This window comes from Haematobia irritans, chromosome 5, assembly GCF_050003625.1.
Source record: "Haematobia irritans isolate KBUSLIRL chromosome 5, ASM5000362v1, whole genome shotgun sequence".
Taxonomy (NCBI): Eukaryota; Metazoa; Arthropoda; class Insecta; order Diptera; family Muscidae; genus Haematobia; species Haematobia irritans.
In genome coordinates this window covers 149,293,821-149,321,820 of record NC_134401.1, presented here as the reverse complement: position 1 = coordinate 149,321,820, position 28,000 = coordinate 149,293,821, and the positions used below count along the sequence as shown (strand labels likewise).

General features: G+C 31.5%; 1 long non-coding RNA gene across 1 annotated transcript; it reads right to left on the bottom strand.

The window, feature by feature from the left end:
* Positions 1-19,948: 19,948 nt before the first annotated feature.
* On the bottom strand, positions 19,949-20,343 carry LOC142237686 (uncharacterized). The gene is made up of 3 exons (XR_012722547.1): positions 20,319-20,343; positions 20,133-20,219; positions 19,949-20,071 (listed from the first exon to the last, which is right to left on the bottom strand). It is a non-coding gene; the product is annotated as an uncharacterized LOC142237686 (long non-coding RNA).
* Between the last annotated feature and the right edge of the window lie 7,657 nt (positions 20,344-28,000).

Below are 28,000 nucleotides of genomic sequence, written 5' to 3'. Positions count from 1 at the left end.
CGAAAAGTCTCGTATGTCAATACCCAAAACCAGGAAGACCCAAAATCAGTAAATCAACGAAACTTCGATTATTCAAATTTTTTAAGGAAAATTTCAACATTTTGATTCCAAATAAAATCCTTATTTTCTCAGAATTGCGACAAAGTTAATATGAAAGGCTTAACACATGGGCTTTGCTATAGGCCGACGTAGTACCACTTTTCAAATCTCCTTACTCAACATATACTTCTTCCCTAATGTAATACGCTTTACAAAAATCCCTGTATAGCATTTTCTCCTCAATCGTTTTCAACTTTCCACGGGAGTATTTATGCCTACACTGGAAAAAATATGAACCCTAAATTTTAGGATACGCATTTTACACAACATTAAGGACAAATTAAAATAAAACAAGTATATACGGCCGTAAGTTCGGCCAGGCCGAATCTTATGTACCCTCCACCATGGATTGCGTAGAAACTTCTAAGAAAGACTGTCATCGACAATCGAATTACTTGGGTTGTGGTATCTTAAAACTTCTTAACATCGTTTTCTAAATTGTGAGTTAGTCCATATGTGGTAGAGAGCCAGAATTGAAATATGGGGGTCGCTTATATGGGGGCTATATACAATTATGAACTTGATATGGACCAATTTTTGTGTGATTGGGGATCGATTTATCTGATGGCTATATATAACTATAGACCGATATGGACATAGTTAGGCATGGTTGTTAACGGCCATATACTAGCACAATGTACCAAATTTCAACTGACTCGTATGAAATTTGCTCCTCCAAGAGGCTCCAAAATATATGATTATGGACTGATATGGACCACTTTTGGCATAGTTGTTAAATATCATATACTACCACCACGTACCAAATTTCAACCAGATCTGATGAATTTTGCTTCTCCAAAAGGCACCGGAGGTCAAATCTAAGGATCGGTTTATATGGGGGCTATACGTAAAAGTGGACCGATGTGGACCAATTTTTGCATTGTTGTTGGATACCATAGACTAACTTCAGGTACCAAATTTCAACCGAGTCGGATGAATTTTGCTCTTCCAAGAGGCTCCGGAGGTCAAATCTGGGGATCGGTTTATATAGGGCCTATATATAATTATGCACCGATTTGCATGGGTGTTTGGGGCCATATATTAACACCACGTACCAAATTTCAACTGAATCAGATGAATTTTGGTCTTCCAAGAGGCTCCGGAGGTCAAATCTGGGGATCGGTTTATATAGGGCCTATATATAATTATGCACCGATTTGCATGGGTGTTTGGGGCCATATATTAACACCACGTACCAAATTTCAACTGAATCAGATGAATTTTGGTCTTCCAAGAGGCTCCGGAGGTCAAATCTGGTGATCGGTTTATATGGGGCTATATATAATTATGGACCGATGTGGACCAATTTTTCCATGGTCATTAGAGACCATATATTAACACCATGTACCAAATTTCAGCCGGTTCGGATGAAATTTACTTCTCTTAGAAGATTCGCAAGCCAAATTTGGGGGTCCGTTTATATGGGGGCTATACGTAAAAGTGGACCGATGTGGACCAATTTTTGCATGGTTGTTAGAGACCATATACTAACACCATGTACCAAATTTCAGCCGGATCGGACACCCCCCATCCTATGGTGGAGGGTATAAAAATTCTAATTAAAATTTTTAATAAAACTTTATGACCTTAGCTTTAGAATTTATTTCTTTAGGTTACAAATTTTTGAAATTTATGTTCATAGTTCTATTTCATTGAGGTTAAGCAAATTTTCCTTAATGTAAAGAAAACAAATTTGTGATTTAAAGAAATAATCTCTGAATCAACTGTGATATTGAATTTCGTATCAAAAATAAAAAAAAAACAAGTAAGGAAAGTCCAAAGTCGGGCGGGGCCGACTATATTATACCCTGCACCACTTTGTAGATCTAAATTTTCGATACCATATCACATCCGTGTTGGGGGCTATATATAAAGGTTTGTCCCAAATACATACATTTAAATATCACTCGATCTGGACAGAATTTGATAGACTTCTACAAAATCTATAGACTCAAAATTTAAGTCGGCTAATGCACTAGGGTGGAACACAATGTTAGTAAAAAATATATGGGAAACGTTTAAATCTGAAGCAATTTTAAGGAAACTTCGAAAAAGTTTATTTATGATTTATCGCTCGATATATATGTATTAGAAGTTTAGGAAAATTAGAGTCATTTTTACAACTTTTCGACAAAGCAGTGGCGATTTTACAAGGAAAATGTTGGACCCTTTTTGTCGAAATCAGAAAAACATATATATGGGAGCTATATCTAAATCTGAACCGATTTCAACCAAATTTGGCACGCATAGCAACAATGCTAATTCTACTCCCTGTGCAAAATTTCAACTAAATCGGAGTTAAAAATCGGCCTCTGTGGTCATATGAGTCTAAATCGGGCGAAAGCTATATATGGGAGCTATATCTAAATCTGAACCGATTTCAACCAAATTTGGCACGCATAGCAACAATGCTAATTCTACTCCCTGTGCAAAATTTCAACTAAATCGGAGTTAAAAATTGGCCTCTGTGGTCTTATGAGTGGAAATCGGGCGAAAGCTATATATGGGAAATATATCTAAATCTGAACCGATTTCAACAAAATTTGGCACGCATAGCTACAATGCTAATTCTACTCCCTGTGCAAAATTTCAACTAAATCGGAGCAAAAAATTGGTCTCTGTGGTCATATGAGTGTAAATCGGGCGAAAGCTATATATGGGAGCTATATCTAAATCTGAACCGATTTCAACCAAATTTGGCACGCATAGCTACAATGCTAATTCTACTCCCTGTGCAAAATTTCAACTAAAACGGACCAAAAAATTGGCCTCTGTGGTCATATGAGTGTAAATCGGGCGAAAGCTATATATGGGAGCTATATCTAAATCTGAACCGATTTCAACCAAATTTGGCACGCATAGCTACAATGCTAATTCTACTCTCTGTGCAAAATTTCAACCAAATTGGGGTAAAACTCTGGCTTCTGGGACCGTATTAGTCCATATCGGGCGAAAGATATATATGTGAGCTATATCTACATCTGAACCGATTTCAATAAAATTTTGCACACTTGACTATAGTACTAATTGTTCTTCTTGTGCAAAATTTTAAGCAAATTAGGGTAAAACTCTTGCTTCTGGGGCCATATAAGTCCATATCGGGCGAAATATATATATGGGAGCTATATCTAAATCTGAACCGATTTCTTCCAAAATCAATAGGGATCTATTCTGAGCCAAAACACATACTTGTGCCAAATTTGAAGTCGATTGGACTAAAACTGCGACCTAGACTTTGATTACAAAAATGTGTTCACGGACAGACGGACAGACGGACATCGCTATATCGACTCAAGAGCCCACCCTGAGCATATTTGCTAAAGACCCCATGTGTCTATCTCGTCTCCTTCTGGGTGTTGCAAACATATGCACTAACTTATAATACCCTGTTCCACAGTGTGGAGCAGGGTATAAAAACACACATATAAACTATGATTTATTTTGAAGATTTAGCATCTATGATTTAAAATTTTACTTTAGAAAATGGGTTAAAGAAACCCCTATAAAGTTGCCCCATAAATGACTTTATTTGAAAGAACCCGAATCTTTGGCTCGGAATCAATAGCAAAAACCCTAAGGAAAGGTCCAAATCAAAGTAAACTTCTTTTTTGTGTGTGTAGTTGAATGTAACACATTTACCTTTTTTGTAAGATATTTTTCTATGTTCTTGAAAGTTCTACTTGAGTGTTATTTTAATGGGTATCATTTTAGCCTCAAGAATACTACTCCTGGTAAAAGTGATAAACGTTATGTAGGCTCAAAAAGGCTTATAAACTTACTGTTCGTTTTTTCTCTGGAAACTTTGAAGCACTGCCATTATTTACACAATACAAAAACGAGAGAAAAAAAACCTTTTTTGCTTGAATTCCTGTAGTTTTATATGGAATAAGTGTTATTACGGGCTTTCCATTTTCGGTCATAAACAATGATTTGTGTATATCACTGCAGGAACATTTCAACTTTGATTTGTATTTTTGTAGATATTTAAGAGTGTGAGTATGTGATATAAGTTTACAAATGTTCATTTCGAAAAGAACATGCGGAGATAAAAAGAAAAACTGGAAAAAAATTAAATGGCCATTAAAGACGTTATTATTGAAAACCTAGCAAGGACGATTATTATACTCTCTGTTATAGGATAAATAGTATAATAACTTTGGTAATTCGTTTGTAGTTTTTCACAATTTTATTTCAATGGAAAATTTTGTCAAAATTTTATTTATTTTACTGTTGGTTAAGCTACTCTTGTAGGTTAGTCAATGCAATGGTTTTTAAGCTGAGATCAACACAATAAATATGATTGAAGTACAAACCAACAATAACAAAACAAATCGAAATTTTATTTCTATAAAAAATTTTTTCAAAATTTTATATCTATAGAAAAATTTTCTAAAAATTTTATTTCTATCGAAAAATTTTCTCAAAATTTTATGTCAATAGAAAATTTTTTCAAAATAATTTGGTAGAATTTTATTTCTAAAGAATAATTTGTCAAGATTTTATTTCATTAGAAAATTTTGTCAAAATTTTATTTCCATCGAAAAATTTGCCAAAATTTTATTTCTATAGAAAAATTTGTGAAAAAGTTCTCCAAATTTTATATCTATAGAAAATTCTGCCTAAATTTTATTTCCATAGAATATTTTGTCAAAATGTTATTTCTATGGAAATTTTCTATAGAAAATTTTGTCAAAATTGTATTTCCATCGAAAAATTTGTCAAAATTTTATTTCTACAAATAGATTTTTTTTCCAAAATTTTATTTCTATAGAAAATTTTGCCAACGTTTTATTTCTATAAAAAAACTTTGTCGAAATTTTATTTTTATAGAAAATTTGCCAAAATTATATTTTTATAGCAAATTTTGTCAAAATTTTATTTCTATAGAAAATTTTGTCAATTTTTTTTTTTCTTTAGAAAATTTTGTCAAGAGTTTATTTCTATAGAAAAATTGATAACAATTTTATTTCTATAGAAATTTTTACAAAATTTTATTTCCGTAGAAAAATTTGTCAAATATTTATTTCTCTGGAAAAATTTGTAAAAATTTTAGTTACAAAATTTAAAAATTTTGTCAAAATTTTATTTCTATAGAAAATTTTGCAAAAATTTTATTTCTATAGCAAATTTTGTCAAAATTTTATTTCTATAGAAAATTTTGTCAAAATTTTATTTCTATAGAAAATTTTGTCAAAATTTTATTTCTATAGAAAATTTTGTCAAAATTTTATTTCTATAGAAAATTTTGCCAAAATTTTATTTCTATAGAAAATCTTCACAAAATGTTATTTCCATAGAAAAATTTGTCAACATTTTATTTCTATACAAAATGTTTACAAAATTTTATTTCTATAGAAAAATTGGTCAAAATTGTAGTTACACAGAAAATTGTGTCACACTTTTTGCTTTATTTCAATGGGAAATTTTGTCAAAATTTTATTTCTATAGAAAATTTTGTAAAAATTTTATTTTATTTCTATGGAAAAATTTTGTCAACATTTTTTTTTCATTTCTATGGAAAATTGTGGCAAAAATGGATTTCTATAGAAAAATTTGTCCAAAATTTTATATCTATAGGAAATTCTTTGTCAAAATTTTATTTCTATAGAAAATTTTGCCAAAATTGTATTTTTATAGAAAATTTTGCCAAAATTTTATTTCTATAGAAAATTTTGTGAATTTTTTTTTTCTTTAGAAAATTTTGCCAAGAGTTTTTCTATAGAAAAATTGGTGAAAACTTTATTTCTATAGGAAATTTTTACAAAATTCGATTTCCGTAGAAAAATTTGTCAAAATTTTATTTCTATAGAAAAATTTGTGAAAAAGTTCTCCAAACTTTATATCTATAGAAAATTCTGCCTTAATTTTATTTCCATAGAATATTTTGTCAAAATGTTATTTCTATGGAAATTTTCTATAGAAAATTTTGTCAAAATTTTATTTCCATCGAAAAATTTGACAAAATTTTATTTCTATAAATAGATTTTTTTTTCCAAAATTGTATTTCTATAGAAAATTTTGTCAACGTTTTATTTCTATAAAAAAAAAAAACTTTGCCAAAATTATATTTTTATAGCATATTTTGTCAAAATTTTATTTCTATAGAAAATTTTGTCAATTTTTTTTTCTTTAGAAAATTTTGTCAAGAGTTTATTTCTATAGAAAAATTGGTAACAATTTTATTTCTATAGGAAATTTTTACAAAATTTTATTTCCGTAGAAAAATTTGTGAAAAATTTATTTCTATAGAAAAATTTGTGAAAATTTTAGTTAAAAATTTAAAAATTTTGTCTAAATTGTATTTCTATAATTTTGCAAAAATTGTATTTCTACAGAAAAGTTTGTCAAAATTTTATTTCTATAGAAAATTTTGTCAAAATTTTATTTCTATAGAAAAAGTTGTCAAAATTTTATTTCTATAGAAAATCTTTACAAAATGTTATTTCCATAGAAAAATTTGTCAACATTTTAATTCTATAAAAAATGTTTACAAAATTTTATTTCTATAGAAAAATTTGTCAAAATTTTAGTTACACTGAACATTGTGTCACAATTTTTGCTTTATTTCAATGGGAAATTTTGTCAAAATTTTATTTCTATAGAAAATTTTATTTTATTTCTATGGAAAATTTTGTCAAAATTTTATTTCATTTCTATGGAAAATTTTGGCAAAAATGTATTTCTATAGAAAAATTTGTCCAAAATTTTATATCTATAAAAATTTTATCAAACTTTTATTTCTATAAACAAATTTGTCACAATTTTATTACTAAAGAAAATTTTGTCAAAATTTTATTTCTATAGAAAATTTTGTCAAAATTTTATTTATTATTTTTACAAAATACTATTTCCATAGAAAAATTTGTCAAAATTTTGTTTCTATAAAAAATTTTTACAAAATTTTATTTCTATTGAAAAATTTGTCAAAATTTTAGTTACACAGAAAATTGTGTCACAATTTTTGCTTTATTTCAATGGAAAATTTTGTTTAAATTTTATTTCTATAGAAAATTTTGTCAAAATTTTACTTCATTTCTATGGAAAATTTTGGCAAAAATATATTTCTATAGAAAAATTTGTCTAAAAGTTTTATATCTATAGGAAATTCTGTCTAAACTTTATTTTTCTATAGCAAAGTTTGTCAAAATTTTATTTCTATTGAAAATTGTGTCAAAATTTTATTTCTATAGAAAATTTTGTCATTATTTTATTTCTATAGAAAATTTTTACAAAATGTTATTTCCATAGAAAAATGTGTCAATATTTTATTTCGTTTTGTTTTGTTATTGTTGGATTTTTTCTTTAATCATTGTTGTTTTTTTTTTCAGCTTTCGGTGGCAAAGGAAAAGAGTTATGTTTGTACGAATTTATTTCGGCATAAGCCGGCTATCATGTAAAACCTTTTTTCGGAAGGTTCAAGTGTGGTTCATTGTTGGGTTTAATGAACTGCCTGAATTTATTCTGATAATTGGTTGATAGTTTTGCTGCAAGTAAAGGACGCTGATGAGGAATGTGGTAATTCCGAAACGTGCGTCCATCCAAACATCTTGCTGTCTATAGGGCTTTGCCCAAATAAATTTGACAAACATTCTTTTCCTCTGTTGGTTAAGCTACACTTGTAGTTTAGTCAATACATGGTTTTAAGCTGAAATCAAAACAACAACAAAATTTCATTTCTATAGAAAATTTTTACAAAATGTTCTTTCCATAGAAAAATTTGTCAAAATTATATAAAAAATTGTACAAAATTTTATTTCTATAGAAAAATTTGTCAAAATTTTTTAATAAATTATGAAAATAAATACAAAAAAATGAAGGTACTAACAACTAAGGTTTTCGACCTAAAATTTTGTAAAAATTTTATTTTATTTCTATGGAAAATTTTGGCAAAACTGTATTTCTATAGAAAAAATTGTCCAAAATTTTATATCTATAGGAAATTCTGTCCAAATTTTATTTCTATAGCAAATTTTGTCCAAATTTTATTTCTATAGCAAATTTTGTCAAAATTTTATTTCTATTGAAAATTTTGTCAAAATTTTACTTCTATAGAAAATTTTATAATTTTTTTTTTCTTTAGAAAATTTTGTCCAAGTTTTATTTCTATAGCAAATTTTGTCAAAATTTTATTTCTATAGAAAATTTTGTCAAAATTTTATTTCTATAGAAAATTTTTACAAAATGTTATTTCCATAGAAAAATTTTTCAAAATTGTATTTCTATAAAAAATTTTTAAAAAAATTTAATTTTTTAGGAAAAATTTGTCAAAATTTTAGTTACACAGAAAATTGTATCACAATTTTTGCCTTATTTAAATGGGAAATTTTGTCAAAATTTTATTTCTATAGAAAATTTTGTCAAAATTTAATTTCTATCGAAAATTTTGTCAAAATTTTATTTCTATAGAAAATTTTGTCAAAATTTTATTTCTATAGAAAATCTTCACAAAATGTTATTTCCATAGAAAAATTTGTCAACATTTTATTTCTATACAAAATGTTTACAAAAATTTATTTCTACAGAAAAATTGGTCAAAATTTTAGTTACACAGAAAATTGTGTCACACTTTTTGCTTTATTTCAATGGGAAATTTTGTCTATAGAAAATTTTGTAAAAATTTTATTTTATTTCTATGGAAAAATTTTTTCAAAATTTTTTTTCATTTCTATGGAAAATTATGGCAAAAATGTATTTCTATAGAAAAATTTGTCCAAAATTGTATATCTATAGGAAATTCTTTGTCACAATTTTATTTCTATAGAAAATTTTGCCAAATTGTATTTTTATAGAAAATTTTGTCAAATTTTTATTTTATGTCTATGGAAAATTTTGGCAAAACTGTATTTGTATAGAAAAATTTGTCCAAATTTTATATCTATAGGAAATCCTGTCAAAATTTTATTTATGTGGAAAATTTTGTCCAAATTTTATTTCTATAGAAAATATTGTCAAAATTTTATTTCTATAGGAAATTTTTCAAAATTTTAGTTCTATAGAAGTTTTGTCAAAATTTTATTTAATCCTTCAAAGAAAAAAATTTGTTGGATTATATAAAAAATTTGAATTAATTTTAATTTAACAAAAAAAGAAACTGTAAACAAGGTTTGCCATGAAACCATCCACATTTCCATATTTTCATTTGAGGGTCTTTGCGCCAACATCATTTCCATAAGTCAACGATTATAACAGACATTTTGTAGCTTTTGAATAAAATGTAAACCTTAATTCAATTTTAAAACATATTTACATACACTTTCAGTTGAATTTCACATAATTTATTGAAAATTGAATGCGAAGCTAAAATAACCCAACGGGATGCAAGAGCATTTGCGAATGATGTTGAAACAGGAAGCTGATTGGCAGGTGGTCGGAGAGATTGCCTGGAGGCAGCATACATTTGATGCCCACTTGACATTTGTATTCATTTACCAGCGAACCCATTGACACCAATCCAGAAAGAAGCCATGACTAACATCATTCAGATATAGGTGAAAGTAAATGAAAATGAAATTTGAATCCTTCATACCGATGGGCATCAGCCTCAACAACACCAACAAACCGAGGCAAACAACAAACCAAACAAACAACCAACCAGCCTTTCAAAATGAAAAACATATTCGCATACATAAAACGCTGGTGATGGTGATGATGATGATGATGATGATAAACACTATAGAAGCCAGATGAGCAAGGTCCTTCCTTGCCACCTCGTCCTTCCTCGATTAGGAGCCACCACATTATGAACAATAAAACCTGGCTTTTTCTGAGTCTTAAATAAACGCGTATAGAACACCGCAGGATACCAAAAGTTGCGGGTATTCACCATTATGGGGCTTCTGCGCTTTGTGGGGAGCATTATCAGCATGGACGAAAAAAGCCGCCATTGCCATCAGCTTGCTCGTTCAACTGTCTGTCCATCTATTCAACCAACAACCATCCAAATGGGTTAAACGGGCTTTGATGAACTACGTTGAGGCAGATGAAAATGTTTTTGATCTCTTTGTGGATTTTGGAGGTTTTTGTTTTTTGTTTTTTTTTTTTTTGCAGGGTTTTGTTCTGGGATTTAAAGCGACATTCAAGGATTAAGTTACTTTTTCGTAACCGTTAAAAACTTTGTTATGGCGGTTAAAGCGATAGGTAAAGGCAAATTTTTGGTATCTAAATGAGCCTGTATTTCATAACCATCACCAGTACAAATTTAAAATTTAATTGAAAATGTGTTGTCGGGTTTTTTCAGGAAATTTTTTGTTATTTTTTTCGCTTTAATTCTTTTCGCCTAAGAAAATAAAATCCCATAAGAATTTGCCACTTTTAATACGACTCAATTAGATGGCATCTGACTACAGTTTGTTGGTAACAGACACAAGATAAAGTTAAGGGTTCCATTGCAGCTGTGGCAAAATTTAACTTCCATGGTTTAATTGGGAATGACCTTGACGAAAATTTAAAATAAAAGCTGAAAAACTGATTACCAAAAGCATTTGTGTCATACCCACGGCTACCACAATTGGTAGAATTCTACCAAAAATTGTGGATTATTTACTACACTGAAAAAAATTTTGTCGTGATATCAAAGATTTCATGTCTTTAGTATATGAAGGCAAATTTTGCTTAGCATAGAAGACGCATTTCTCTAATATCAAGTTTTTTTCCTTGTCCAAAAGTCGATAAACTTTTCAATGAAGTCGTATTGTCCTTATAATTAAGTGATTTGAGTTAAATATGGGTATCATAACATGAAAGATAACAAGTAAGGAAAGTCTAAAGTCGGGCGGGGCCGACTATATTATACCCTGCACCACTTTGTAGATCTAAATTTTCGATACCATATCACATCCGTCAAATGTGTTGGGACATTTAAATATCACTCGATTTGGACAGAATTTGATAGACTTTTACAAAATCTATAGACTCAAAATTTAAGTTGGCTAATGCACTAGGGTGGAACACAATTTTAGTAAAAAAATATGGGAAACATTTAAATCTGAAGCCATTTTAAGGAAACTTCGCAAAAGTTTATTTATGATTTATCGCTCGATATATATGTATTAGAAGTTTAGGAAAATTAGAGTCATTTTTACAATTTTCGACTAAGCAGTGGCGATTTAACAAGGAAAATATTGGTATTTTGACCATTTTTGTCGAAATCAGAAAAACATATATATGGGAGCTATATCTAAATCTGAACTGATTTCAATCAAATTTGGCACACACAGCTATAATGCTAATTATACGTCCTGTGCAAAATTTCAACTAAATCGGAGTAAAAAATTGGCCTCTGTGGTCATATGAGTGTAAATCGGGCGAAAGCTATATATGGGAGCTATATCTAAATCTGAACCGATTTCAACCAAATTTGGCACGCATAGCTACAATGCTAATTCTACTTCCTGTGCAAAATTTCAACTAAATCGGAGATAAAAATTGGCCTCTGTGGTCATATGAGTGTAAATCGGGCGAAAACTATATATGGGAGCTATATCTAAATCTGAACTGATTTCAATCAAATTTAGCACACATGACTATATTACTAATTGTACTTCTAGTGCAAAATTTCAACCAAATTGGGCCAAAATTCTGGCTTCTGGGGCCATATAAGTCCATATCGGGCGAAAAATATATATGGAAGCTATATCTAAATCTGAACCGATTTCAATCAAATTTGGCACACATGACTATACTACCAATTGTACTCCTTGTGCAAAATTTCATGCTAATCGGGATTAAACTCTGGCTTCTGGGTCCATATAAGTGCATATCGGGCGAAAGATATATATGGGAGCTATATCTAAATCTGAATCGATTTCAACCAAATTTGGCACGCATAGCTAAAATGCTAAATCTACTGTGCAAAATTTCAACCAAATTGGGCCAAAACTCTGGCTTTTAGGACCATATTTGTCCACATCGGGCGAAAGATATATATGGGAGCTATATCTAAATGTGAACCGATTTCAATCAAATTTTGCACACTTGACTATAGTACTAATTGTACTCCTAGTGCACAATTTCAATCAATTTCGGCCAAAAATCTGGCTTCTGGGGTCATATAAGTCCATATCGGGCGAAAGATATATATGGGAGCTATATCTAAATCTGAACCGATTTCAATCAAATTTTGCACACTTAACTATAAGACTAAGTGTTATGTTTGTTCAAATTTCAAGCAAATCGGTATAAAACTCTGGCTGCTGGGTCCATATTAGTGCATATCGGGCGAAAGATATATATGGGAGCTATATCTAAATCTGAACCGATTTCTTCCAAAATCAATAGGGTTCTATTCTGACCCAAATTAGGAACATGTGCCAAATTTGAATGCGATTGGACTTAAATTGCGACCTAGACTTTGATCACAAAAATGTGTTCACAGACAGACGGACGGACGGACAGACGGACATGGTTATATCGACTCAGGGACCCACCCTGAACATTATTGCCAAAGACACCATGTGTCTATCTCGTCTCCTTCTGGGTGTTACAAACATATGCACTAACTTATAATACCCTGTTCCACAGTGTGGCGCATGGTATAAAAATGTATGGGCTAAGGTCAACTTGACTTTAACAATTCAGAAAAATTTGTTAAAATTAATGAAATTGTCTTTAAATTTGTTGTCTTTTTGCATCCTTTTGCAAAAATCATTCAAAAATAGGACACGTTTTTCAACACTTTATTTTAAAGCCGTTTTTTACTTGAAACATAGCATAAATTCTATTGGAAGTCGAGTCTGAATTTGGAAAATAATGTTGTCGTTAACTCGTTTTAAAGGATTTTGATGGCATATGAAGAAAATAAGTTGAAAAAAACGAAAAATTAAAATTTGCTTCGTAGAAGCAAGTACACAATCCCAAATTCAAAAGGGAATTGGGTCTTAAAAATATCCTTACTTGCATTCTCCGCTTCGTTTACTCAGAACCAATACCAAAATTGTTAAAGTAAAGACAAAATCTTTGGAACTGGGCATGCATTTTTTTTCAGTGACAAAATTTTCTTCAGTAATAAAATTTTGACAAAATTTCCTATAGAAATAAAATTTTGACAAAATTTTCTATGGAAATACAATGTTGACAAAACTTATTATAGAAATAAAATTTCGACAAAATTTTCTATTGAAATAAAGTTTTGACAATATTTTCTATAGGAATAAAATTTTGATAAAATTTTCTATAGAAGTAAAATTTTGACCAAATATTCTATAGAAATAAAATTTTAAAAATTAAGGTACACTTGTAGTTGTAAGCTGAAATCAAAAAACAACAACAATGATTAAAGAACAAAAACCAACAATAACAAAAGAAAGAAAGAAGAGAAAGCACGCTCAAAATAAAACCCAGCCAACTTCATTCAAATCGATGATTTGACGGTGGCAAAGGAAAAGAGAGATGTTTGTACGAATTTATTTCCGGCTATCAATGTAAAACCTTTTTTTCGGAAAGTTCAAGTGTGGTTTATTGTTGGGTTTAATTAACTGCCTGAATTTATTCTGATAATTGGTTGATAGTTTTGCTGCAAGTAGAGGATGCTGATGAGGAATGTGGTAATTCCGAAACGTGCGTCCAAACCATCTTGCATTCTATAGGGCTTTGCCCAAATAAATTTGACAAACATTCTTTTCCTCTGTTGGTTAAGCTACACTTGTAGTTTAGTCAATGTATGGTTTTAAGCTGAAATCAAAAAAAATGTATGGTTTTAAGCTGAAATCAAAAAAACAACAACAATGATTAAAGAACAAAAACCAACAATAACAAAACGAATTCTAACAAAATTTTCTTTAGTAATAAAATGTTGACAAAATTTCCTATAGAAGTAAAATTGTAACAAAATTTTCTTAGAAATAAAATTTTGACAAAATTTTCTATAGATATGAAACTGTGAAAAAATTTCCTATATAAATAATATTCTGACAAAATGTTCTATAGAAATAAAATTTTTTAAAAAAAATTCTATAGAAATAAAATTTTGACAAAATTTCCCATAGAAATAAAATTTTTTTAAAAAAAAATCTATAGAAATAAAATGTTGACAAAATTTCCCATAGAAATAAAATTTTGACAAAATTTTCTATAGAAATAAAATTTTGATAAAATTTATTATAGAAAAAAAAAATTTTGATAAAAATTTCTATAGAAATAAAACGTTGATAAAATTTCTTATAGAAATAAAATTTTGACAAAATTTCCTATAGCAACAAAATTTTGACAAAATTTTCTTTACAAATGAAATTTTGACAAAATGTTCTATAGAAGTAAGATTTTGACCAAATGTTCTATAGAAATAAAATGTTGACAAAATTTTCTATAGAAATAAAATTTTAACAAAATTTTCTTAGAAATAAAATGTTGACAAAATTTTCTATAGATATGAAATTGTCAAAAAATTTCCTATATAAATAAAATTCTGACAAAATGTTCTAGAAAAAAAATTAAAAAAAAAATTCTATAGAAATAAAATTTTGACAAAATTTCCCATAGAAATAAAATTTTGACAAAATTTTCTATGTAAACATCTATGACAAAATTTTCTATAGAAATAAAATTTTGATAAAATTTCTTTAGCAATAAACAAAATTTCTTATAGAAATGACAAAATGTTCTATAGAAATAAAATTTAAAAAAAAAATTCTATAGAAATAAAATTTTGACAAAATTTCCCATAGAAATAAAATTTTGACAAAATTTTCGATAGAAATAAATTTTGATAAAATTTACAGAAATAAAATTTTGATAAATTTATTATAGAGAAAAAATTTTGATAAAAAATTTATAGAAATAAAATTTTGATAAAATTTCTAATAGAAATAAAATTTTGACAAAACTTTCTATAGAAATAAAATTTTGACAAATTTTCCATAGAAATAAAATTTTGACAAAATTTTCTATAGAAATAAAATTTTGACAAAATTTTCTTTAGAAATAAAATTTTGACAAAATTTTCTATAGAAATAAAATTTTGACAAAATTTTCTATAGAAATAAAATTTTGACAAAATTTTCTATAGAAATGAAATTTTGATAACATTTTCTATAGAAATAAAATTTTGACAAAATTTTCTATAAAATAAAATTTTGACAAAATTTTCTTTAAAAAAAAATTCTTTAGAAATAAAATTTTGACAAAATTTCCCATAGAAATAAAATTTTGACAAAATTTTCGATAGAAATAAAATTTTGATAAAATTTATAGAAATAAAATTTTGATAAATTTATTATAGAGAAAAAATTTTGATAAAAATTTATAGAAATAAAATTTTGATAAAATTTCTTATAGAAATAAAATTTTGACAAAATTTACTATAGGAACAAAATTTTGACAAAACTTTCTATAGAAATAAAATTTTGACAAAATTTTCTATAGAAATAAAATGTTGACAAAATTTTCTTTAGAAATAAAATTTTGAAAAAAATTTCTATAGAAATAAAATTTTGACAAAATTTTCTATAGAAATGAAATTTTGATAACATTTTCTATAGAAATGAAATTTTGATAAAATTTTCTATAGAAATAAAATTTTGACAACATTTTCTATAGAAATAAAAATTTTGACAAAATTTTCTTTAGAAATAAAATTTTGACAAATTTTCTATAGAAATAAAATTTTGACAAAATTTTCTATAGAAATGAAATTTTGATAAAATTTTGATAAAATTTTCTATAGAAATGAAATTTTGATAAAATTTTCTATAGAAATAAAATTTTGACAAAATTTTCTATAGAAATAAAATGTTGACAAAATTTTCTATAGAAATAAAATTTTGACAAATTTTCTATAGAAATAACATTTTGAAAAAATTTTCTATAGAAATAAAATTTTGATAAAATTGTCTATGGAAATAAAATGTTGACAACATTTTCTATAGGAATAAAATTTTTATAAAATTTTCTATAGAAATAAAATTTTGTTGTTTTTGATTTCAGCTTAACACCTTGCATTGACTCAACTACAAGTGTAGCTTAACCAACAGAGGAAAAGAATGTTTGTCAAATTTATTTGGGCAAAGCCCTATAGACTGCAAGATGGTTGGATGGACGCACGTTTCGGAATTACCACATTCCTCATCAGCATCCTCTACTTGCAGCAAAACTATCAACCAATTATCAGAACCTTCCGAAAAAAGGTTTAAACGATAGCCAGCTTATGCCGAGATAAATTCGTACAAACATATCTCTTTTCCTTTGCCACCGTCAAATCATCGATTTGAGTGCAGTTGGCTGGGTTTATTTTGAGCGTGCTTCCTCTTTTTATACCCTCCATCATAGGATGGAGGTATATTAACTTTGTCATTCCGTTTGTAACACATCGAAATATTGCTCTACGACCCCATAAAGTATATATATTCTGGGTCGTGGTGAAATTCTGAGTCGATCTAAGCATGTCCGTCCGTCCGTCCGTCCGTCCGTCTGTTGAAATCACGCTAACTTCCGAACGAAACAAGCTATTGACTTGAAACTTGGCACAAGTATTTGTTATCGATGTAGGTCGGACGGTATTGAAAATGGGCCATATCGGTCCACTTTTACGTATAGCCCATATAAAGGGACCCTCAGATTTGGTTTGTAGAGCCTCTAACAGAAGCATATTTCATCCGATCCGGCTGAAATTTGGTATATGGTGTTGGTATATGGTCTCTAACAACCGTGCAAAAATTGGTCCATATCGGTCCACTTTTACGTATAGCCCCCATATAAACGGACCCCCAAATTTGGCTTGCGATTGCTCTAAGAGAAGCAAATTTCATCCGATCCGGCTAAAATTTGGTACATGCTGTTAGTATATGGTCTCTACCAACCATGCAAAAATTGGTCCACATTGGTCCATAATTATATATAGCCCCCATATAAACCGATCCCCAGATTTGGCTTGCGGAGCCTAAAGAGAAGCAAATTTCATCCGATCCGGCTGAAATTTGGTACATGATGTTGGTATATGGTCTCTAACAACCATGCAAAAATTGCTCCACATCGGTCCATAATTATATATAGCCCCCATATAAACCGATCCCCAGATTTGGCTTGCGGAGCCTAAAAGAGAAGCAAATTTCATCCGATCCGGCTGAAATTTGGTATATGGTGTTGGTATATGGTCTCTAACAACCATGCAAAAATTGGTTCATATCGGTCCTTAATTATATATAGCCCCCATATAAACCGATCACCAGATTTGGCTTGTAGAGCCTCTAACAGAAGCATATTTCATCCGATCCGGCTGAAATTTGGTATATGGTGTTGGTATATGGTCTCTACCAACCAGGCAAAAATTGGTTTACATCGGTCCATAATTATATATAGCCCCCATATAAACCGATCCCCAGATTTGGCTTGCGGAGCCTAAAAGAGAAGCAAATTTCATCCGATCCGGCTGAAATTTGATACATGATATTGGTATATGGTCTCTAACAACCATGCAAAAATTGGTTCACATCGGTTCATAATTATATATAGCCCCCATATAAAACGATCCCCAGATTTGGCTTGCGAAGTCTCCAAGAGAAGCAAATTTCATCCAATCCGGTTGTAATTTGAAACATGGTGTTAGTATATGATCTTTAACAACCGTGCCAGAATTGGTCCATATCGGTCCATAATTATATATAGCCCCATATAAAACGTTCTCCAGATTTGACCTCCGGAGCCTCTTTGAGGAGCAAAATTCATCCGATCCGGTTCAAATTAGGAACGTGGTGTTAGTATATGGTCGCTAACAACCATACCAAAATTGGTTCAATCACACAAAAATTGGTCCATATCGGTCCATAATCATGGTTGCCACTAGAGCCAAAAATAATCTACCAAAATTTTTTTCTATAGAAAATTTTGTCAAAATTTTATTTCTAGAGAAAATTTTGTTAAAATATTATTCGGTTCATAATAAAATTTTCATCATTGTCAAAATTTTATTTCTATAGAAAATTTTGTCAAAATTTTATTTCTATAGAAAATTTTGTTAAAATTTTATTCGGTTCATAATCATGGTTGCCACTCGAGCCAAAAATAATCTACCAAGATTTTATTTCTATAGAAAATTTTGTCAAAAGTTTATTTCTATAGAAAATTTTGTTAAAATTTTATTTCTGTAGAAATTTTTGTCAAAATTTTCTTTCTATAGAAAATTTTGTCATACAATTTAGAAGATGGTGTTAAGAGGTTTTAAGATGCCTTGCCATCGGCAAGCGTTACCGCAACTTAAGTAATTCGATTGTGGATGGCAGTGTTTAGAAGAAGTTTCTACGCAATCCATGATGGAGGGTACATAAGCTTCGGCCTGGCCGAACTTACGGCCGTATATACTTGTTTAGATCTCACATTTGAAAGAATTCCTCAAGCGTCGAACTCTACTATTGAATTAAATATGAAGGCTGTTTTCAATGCAGCAAAATATCGACTGAATAAAAGAAATAAGAGAAAGATTGCCGAACTATACTGTATATATTTTTTAACAATATTAGGTTACATTATATGTAATATATTAATATTTAATTTACAAACTACCATTGAATTGAACAAATTAATATGATCTCTTAGCATAACATAGATTTTTAATAACTTTGAAATATAATTTTAGTTTAAAATCTTTTTAAATAACTTTGAAATAAAATTTTAGTTTTAAATCTTTTTAAATAACTTTGAATCACATTTTTTATTGTCCGACAAAAGCCCGAGCTTCTCGGTAGATAGTCGGACAAAGTGTCCGACAATGGTCCGAATTTCTCCGAACAAAATCGGACATAATGTCCGAGAAAGGTCCGAAATTCTCTGCTAAATGTCGGTAAAATTGTCCGAGAAAGTTCCGAGATGCTCTGCTAAGTGTCGGGAAAAATGTCCGAGAATTGTTCGAGCTTCTCTGCATAATGTCGGTCAAACTGTCAGATTTCCCTCAGAATTGCCCATCCGAATTCGGACAGAATTCTGTCGGAATGTCGGGACAATCTTCCGATTTCCCTCAGACATTTCGGTCCGAATTCTTGTCAACCGCTCATTATACTTTCCGAACGAATTCGGACCGAATTCGGAATCAGACTCGGATGATCTAGCAGACGTTCTGTTAGAATTCGGTCCGAATTCGGAAGTAATTATTCGCTGGGAGTGAATGGCTTCATCAGGTGTCGATGTATGCAAAACATTCAGGTGTAACACAACAACAACACATAAAGCTTAAAACTACCCAGCAAACAATTACTTCCGAATTCGGACCGAATTCAGACAGAACGTCTGCTAGATCATCCGAGTCTGATTCCGAATTCGGTCCGAATTCGGTCCGAATTCGTTCGGAAAGTATAATGAGCGGTTGCCAAGAATTCGGACCGAAATGTCTGAGGGAAATCGGAAGATTGTCCCGACATTCCGACAGAATTCTGTCCGAATTCGGATGGACAATTCTGAGGGAAATCTGACAGTTTGACCGACATTTAGCAGAGCATCTCGGACAATTCTCGGACATTTTTCCCGACATTTAGCAGAGCATCTCGGAACTTTCTCGGACAATTTTACCGACATTTAGCAGAGAATTTCGGACCTTTCTCGGACATTATGTCCGATTTTGTTCGGAGAAATTCGGACGATTGACGGACACTTTGTCCGACTTTCTACCGAGAAGCTCGGACTTTTGTCGGACAATTAAAAATATGATTCAAAGTTATTTAAAAAGATTTAAAACTAATATTTTATTTCAAAGTTATTTAAAAAGATTTTAAACTAAATTTATATTTCAAAGTTATTAAAAATCTATGTTATGCTAAGAGATCAATGTTTGTTATGAAACGTATTACAATTCATTTTTTAAAGTCAATTCAATACGCATAAATAGCGGTTAAATATAATGTAACCTAATATTGTTAAAAATATATACATTATAGTTCGGCAATCCTTCTCTTATTTCTTTTATTCAGTCGATCTTTTGCTGCATTGAAAAAAGCCTTCATATTTAATTCAATAGTAGAGTTCGACGTTTGAGGAATTCTTTCAAATGTGTCATCTAAAAAATAAATTTATAATCATTAAAATAATAATAATAACAATAGCGCTATTTTAAATACCTTTAAGCAACTTTATAAAATAGAAATCCTTGACAGGTATGTTGTTGTTCGTATTTGACCAAGAAAATTTTGAAGCAATGTTGTCGTCTTTAAATATAAGTTTTTTATTTTTTTTAGAACACCGTTATGATATTGTTATTTACTATTATAACACTTCACTTTGCCACTATTTTGTTTATCACTCACCGTTTTATTTGTACGATCTGTTCCGTGTGATATTACAATAGAAACTGACAATGGAATGCAAACATAATAACAAAATGCAGAAACAAAAATTCCCTCCGAACTTTGGCAGAGGTTTTCGGTCAAATCTCGGTTGACAAAATTCCTTTCAGAGATTCTGCCGACTACGTCGGTTAGTTCTCGTACAAAACTTCAGAGATTGTGCAGACATCGTCTGAAAAAATATCAGAGAATGTGCAGACAAAGTCGGATAAACCTCGGAAGAAATAACAGATTTTCGGCTAAATATCTGATATAATACCAGAGATTTAGCAGACGTTTTCGGACGTCCGACACGTCGGACATAATTGCTCGCTGGGTACTTTGATATAGCACCCACAAACGCCGATCACCCGATTTGACTACTTAGGTTTCTAGACACCACAATTTTTAACCGATTTGGCAGAAATTATGTAGTTGAGGTCCATATATAGATGTGCAAGATGTTTAATACACACTCAAAAATGGTTCTTAATTATCCTGAATCTGATGTAGTCTACATGAAGTCTCTCCATAAAAAGAGCATTTAAAGCATCTTTTCGTAAAATCAAACAATCTTTTTTAGAATCAAGAATCTTTTCGTAAAAACTACGAAATGTTACAAAACTTTTCACGAAATCTTTGTTCGGTGTATGAAATTCGGATCCTGCCGTATTCCTAGTATTCGTAATCGTTGGTTATGCTTTGATAGTCTAAATCGGCTCGTAATCGTACCATAATGTTTACTTTTAATTCCCTAAGTGCTTTCTCACATATTCTAACCTACCAAGCGTGACGGAAGTAACAGACTTCCACAATAAACTAACGTAAATAACAACAACAAAAAGTTTTCTGAAACTGATTTTTTTTTTTTTGTAAAATATCTTTCTAACATTGCTCATTTTATTTTTAGCAATCCTCTTTCAATTTCAATTCAGAAAAACCTTCTTAAACTTTGTTCTCTTCATATTATTATTATTTTGAAAAAACAAAACATGATATAACTGAGTTTCTGTCAACACATCCATCCCATTAGGTTAGTGAAAAATATCATAACAACGTAGTCTGTTGTTGTCGTTTCTAACCGACCAAGCTTCATTATATCCTCACTGCATGTAGCAAAGATTGATTGAATTTTCTAAGCTCATAACATTCAAGTTGCATTAAAATATTTAACAATTCAAGTCACTTTTGTTTCTGTCAAAAAGTTTTATTGTATGAATGTCTTGTGTTTCAGATACAAGGACGCTAGCTTCAGTTAACTCTCATAAGATGCGTTGTTCGTTTATCGTTCATTGAAATTGCAGACTCAAGGAAGTTGAAGGTTTTTGTTTTTGAACCATTTTATTACATGGTTATCTATGAGCTCATATGTTCTCCCTTGACGGGTATACGCATACATATGTTTGTATGTGTTCAAGTAATATTAACACATACCAATACCAACATAAATTTATGAAGGCATGCCAGTCTTAATACAGAATTACTGGGATAGATCGGAGAATTAAAGAAAAGTTAACTTTTTTCGCTATTGTTTTAATTACAAAATCTCTCAATATTATGACTGAGCTGCTCAATATTTCACTAAGAAAGCAAATTTAATCCGATCCGGCTGAAATTTGGTACATGGTGTAAGTATATGGTCTCTAACAACCATGCAAAAATTGGTCCACATCGGTCCATAATTATATACAGCCCCCATATAAACCGATCCCCCGATTTGGCTTGCGAGGCCCCTAAGAGAAGCAAATTTCATCCGATCCGGCTGAAATTTGGTACATGGTGTTAGTATATGGTCTCTAACAACCATGCAAAAATTGGTCCACATCGGTTCATAATTATATATAGCCCCCATATAAAGAGAAGCAAATTTCATCCGAAGCAAATTTCATCCGATCCGGCTGAAATTTGGTACATGGTGTCAGTATATGGTCTCTAAGAACCATGCAAAAATTGGTCCACATCGGTCCTTAATTATATATAGCCCCCATATAAACCGATCCCCCGATTTGGCTTGCGAGGCCTCTAAGAGAAGCAAATTTCATCCGATCCGGCTGAAATTTTGTACATGGTGTTGGTATATGGTCTCGAACAACCATGCAAAAATTATATATAGCCCCCATATAAACCGATCCCCCGATTTGGCTTGCGAGGCCTCTAAGAAAAGCAAATTTCATCCGATCCGGCTGAAATTTGGTACGTGATGTTAGTATATGATCTCTAACAACCATGCAAAAATTGGTCCACATCGGTTCATAATTATATATAGCCCCCATATAAACCGATCACCAGATTTGACCTCCGGAGCTCCTTGGAAGAGCAAAATTCATCCGATTCGGTTTAAATTTGGTTCGTGATGTTAGCATATGGTTCTAACAACCATGCATGAATTGGTTCATATCAGTCCATAATTATATATAGGCCCCATATAAACCGATCACCAGATTTGACCTCCGGAGCTCCTTGGAAGACCAAAATTCATCTGATTCTGTTGAAATTTGGTACGTGGTGTTAATATATGGCCTCAAACTCCCATGCAAAAATTGGTCGATATCGGTCCATAATTATATATAGGCCCCATATAAACCGATCCCCAGATTTGACCTCCCGAGCCCCTTGGAAGAGCAAAATTCTTCCCATTCGGTTGAAATTTGGTACGTGATGTTAGTATATGGTATCCAACAACCATAGGTTAAAGTGGCAGCCCGATTAAGATTCAGGCTCACTTAGACTATTCAGTCCATTGCAGGAATAAGAAGTTTTAAGATACCACAACCCAAGTAATTCGATTGTGGATGGAGTCTTTCGTAGAAGTTTCTACGCAATCCATGGTGGTGGGTACATAAGATTCGGCCTGGCCGAACTTGCGGCCGTATATACTTGTTTTTAATTGAAATTTCTTCAATAACAAAAATGATAGTAGCAATCACCAATCCAAAAATATCAATCATCAATTGATACAATTAATTTTTGTGATTTATTTTCATTTTATTTAAAAAATCAATTACCCAATTTAAATTTTTAATTAAAAATTTTTTAAAATTCAATTAAAATTTTCATTGAAATTTTTTTTGATATTTTTTGGTTAAGGGTAATTTACGGCACACCCCAATATCTGAAGATATATACTTGCCTCTGAATAATGCCAAAAGTTCTTTTGCTAAAAGTTATCACTTTTTCACATTGTGTAATTTAACTTATAAACACGATATAGACTACAACAAAAAAACAACTACAGTAGGCTGGAGGCTGTAATAAGAGCTTTACCTGTAATGTGGGAACATTACCAAAACAATGATGTACACTGCGTTATAGTAGAAATATTTAAAGTATAAAAGATGAAAATAATAAAATATAATCGAAATTAAAACAAGTATATACGGCCGTAAGTTCGGCCAGGCCGAAGCTTTATGTACTCTCCACCATGGATTGCGTAGAAACTTCTACTGAAGACTGTCATCCACAATCGAATTACTTGGGTTGCGGTAACACTTGCCGATGGCAAGGTATCTTAAAACTTCCTAACACCGTAATATATTCCACATAGTCCATACGTGGTATATATTAAACTAAAAAAGGCCGATTAAATACGTATATAATTAAGTTTAAAGTTTCTATAAAAATAAAATTTTGACAAAATAAAATTTTGACAACATTTTCTATAGAAGAAAAATTTGGAGAAACAATTTTCTATAGAATTAAAATTTGGAAAAATGTTCTATAGAAATAAAATTTGGAAAAAAAAATTCTATAGAAATAAAATTTTGGAAAAAATTTCCTATAGAAATAAAATTTTGACAAAATTTTCTATAGAAATAAAATTTTGACAAAATTTTCTATAGAATTAAAATTTTGACAACATTTTCTATAGAAATAACATTTTGACAATGTTTTTCTATAACAAGTATATACAGCAGTAAGTTCGGCCGGGCCGAATCTTAAATACCCACCACCATGAACCAAATATTAGGGTTTCCTCTGAAATTTTCGGCACACCTCTTTATGGCCAGAAAATACCTCTAGATTTCCAATTTCAGGGAATTTAGATAAAAACTTCGAATTCTAGAAGCCCAAGAAATAAAATTGTGAAATCGGTCTATGTGGGGGCTATACCAAAACATGGGCCGATACTCACCATTTTCGGTACACCTCATTACGGTCCTAAAATACTTCTAGATTTCCAATTTCAGACAAATTGGATAAAAACTACGGTTTCTATAAGCCCAAGACCCCAAATCGGCAGGTTGGTTTATATGGGGACCATACCAAAACATGGACCGATGCTCACCATTTTTGGCAAACCTCTTTATGGTTCTAAAATACCTCTAGATTTCCAATTTCTGGTAAATTGAATAAAAACTGCGGATTCTAGAAGCCCAAGAAGTAAAATCGGGAGATCGGTCTATATGGGGGCTATACCAAAACATGGGCCGATACTCACAATTTTTGGCACACCTCTTTATGGTCCGAAAATACCTTTAGATTTCGAATTTCAGGCACATTAGATAACAACTACGATTTCTATAAGACCAAGAAGTAAAATCGGAAGATCGGTCTATATGGGAGCTATACCAAAACATGGACCAATACTCACCGTTTTTTGTACACCTCTTTATGGTCATAAAATACCTCTAGATTTCAAATTTCAGGCAAATTGGACAAAAACTACGATTTCTATAAGCCCAAGACCCCAAATCCTGAAGTTGGTTTATATGGGGACTATATCAAAACCTGGACCGATATAGCCCATCTTCGAACTTGACCTGCCTGCAGACAAAAGACAAGTTTGTGCAAAATTTCAGCACGATTGCTTCATTATTGAAGACTGTAGCGTGATTACAACAGACAGACAGACAGACAGACAGACGGACAGACGGACATGGTTATATCGTCTTAGAATTTCTCCCTGATCAAGAATATATATACTTTATATAGTCGGAAATCGATATTTCGATGTGTAACAAACGGAATGACAAACTTATTATACCCCCGTCACCATTCTATGGTGGTGGGTATAAACAAACAAGTATATACGGCCGTAAGTTCGGCCAGACTGAATCTTATGTACCCTCCACCATGGATTGCGTAGAAACTTCTACGAAAGACTGTCATCCACAAATTTCAACTCACTCGGATGAAATTTGCTCCTCCAATAGGCTCCAAAACCAAATCTCGGGATCGGTTTATATGGGGGATATAAATGATTATGGACTGATATGGACTACTTTTGGCATGGTTGTTAAATAGCATATACTACCACGACGTACCAAATTTCAACCAGATCGGATGAATTTTGCTTCTCCAAAAGGCACCGGAGGTCAAATCTGGCGATCGGTTTATATGGGAGCTATATATAATTATGGACTGATATGAACAAATTCCTGCATGGTTTTTGGATACCATATACTAACATCACGTACCAAATTTCAACCGAATGGGAAGAATTTTGCTCTTCCAAGATGCTCCGGAGTTCAAATCTGGGGATCGGTTTATATGGGGCCTATATATAATTATGGACCGATATTCACCAATTTTTGCATGGTCATTAGATACCATATACTAACATCATGTACCAAATTTAAACCGAATCGGATGAATTTTGCTCTTCCAAGGAGCTCCGGAGGTCAAATCTGGTGATCGGTTTATATGGGGGCTATATATAATTATGAACCGATGTGGACCAATTTTTGCAGGGTTGTTAGAGACCATATACTAACATCACGTACCAAATTTCAGCCGGATCGGATGAAATTTGCTTCTCTTAGAGGCCTCGCAAGCCAAATCGGGGGATCGGTTTATATGGGGGCTATATATAATTATGGACCGATGTGGACCAATTTTTGCATGGTCATTAGATACCATATACTAACATCATGTACCAAATTTCAGCCGGATCGGATGAAATTTGCTTCTCTTAGAGGCTCCGCAAGCCAAATCTGAGCGTCGGTTTATATGGGGGCTGTATATAATTATGGACCGATGTGGACCAATTTTTGCATGGTTGTTAGAGACCATATACTAACACAATATTCCAAATTTCAACCGGATCGGATGAAATTTATTTCTCTTAGAGGCCTCGCAAGCCAAATTTGGGGATCCGTTTATATGGGGGCTATACGTAAGAGTGGGTCGATATGGCCCATTTGCAATAACATCCGACCTACATGAATAACACCTACTTGTGCCAAGTTTCAAGTCGATAGCTTGTTTCGTTCGGAAGTTAGCGTGATTTCAATAGACGGACGGACGTACGGACGGACATGATCAGATCGAATCAGAATTTCATCACGACCCAGAATATATATACTTTATGGGGTCTTAGAGCAATATTTCGATGTGTTACAAACGGAATGACAAAGTTAATATACCCCCATCCTATGGTGGTGGGTATAAAAATACCATTCGTCCAGGTCTTCCAACGAACTTCCCTGTGGCAAGCTTGATGAAGATATTTTTCAAACAATAATTTGAAGGAATCACGGATGGCCAACTACTTTATACCTTCCATCCCTCGGTGGAAGGTATAAAAATGGATCTATTAGAAAGACAAAAGTCGAAACCCGACTTTTGGAGTAATAAACATTATGACAAAGAAGTCGGAAAGTCATAGTCAACTTTTTGTAATTTTCAAAATATATATTCTGGGTCGTGGTGAAATTCTGAGTCGATCTGAGCATGTCCGTCCGTCCGTCCGTCTGTTGAAATCACGCTAACTTCCGAACCAAACAAGCTATCGACTTGAAACTTGGCACAAGTTGTTGTTATTGATGTAGGTCAGATGGTATTGCATTGGGCCATATCGGTCGACTTTTACGTATAGCCCCCATATAAACGGACCCCCAAATTTGGCTTGCCGATCCCCTAAGAGAAGCAAATTTCATCCGATCCGGCTGAAATTTGGTACATGGTGGTGGTATATGGTCTCTAACAACCATGCAAAAATTGGTCCACATTGGTCCATAATTATATATAGCCCCCATATAAACCGAACCCCCGATTAGGCTTGCGGAGCCTCTAAGAGAAGCAAATTTCATCCGATCCGGTTGAAATTTGGTACATGGTGTTAGTATATGTTCTCGAACAACCATGCAAAAATTGATCAATATCGGTCAATAATTATATATAGCCCCCATATAAACCGATCACCAGATTTGACCTCCGGAACCTCTTGGAAGACTAAAATTTATCTGATTCAGTTGAAATTTGGTACGTGGTGTCAATATATATGGCCTCAAACTCCCATGGAAAAATTGGTCGAAATCGGTCCATAATTGTATATAGGCCCCATATAAACCGATCCCCAGATTTGACCTCTAGAGCCCCTTGGAAGAGCAAAATTCTTCCCATTCGGTTGAAATTTGGTACGTGATGTTAGTATATGGTATCCAACAACCATGCAGGAATTGGTTCCTATCAGTCCATAATTACATATAGCTCCCATATAAACCGATCCCCAGATGTGACCTCCGGTGCCTTTTGTAGAAGCAAAATTCATCCGATCTGGTTGAAATTTGGTACGTGGTGGTAGTATATGATATTTAACAACCATGTGATTTGAAATTTGTGGATGACAGTCTTTCGTAGCAGTTTCTACGCAATCCATGGTGGAGGGTACATAAGATTCGGCCTGGCCGAACTTACGGCCGTATATACTTGTTTAATTATAC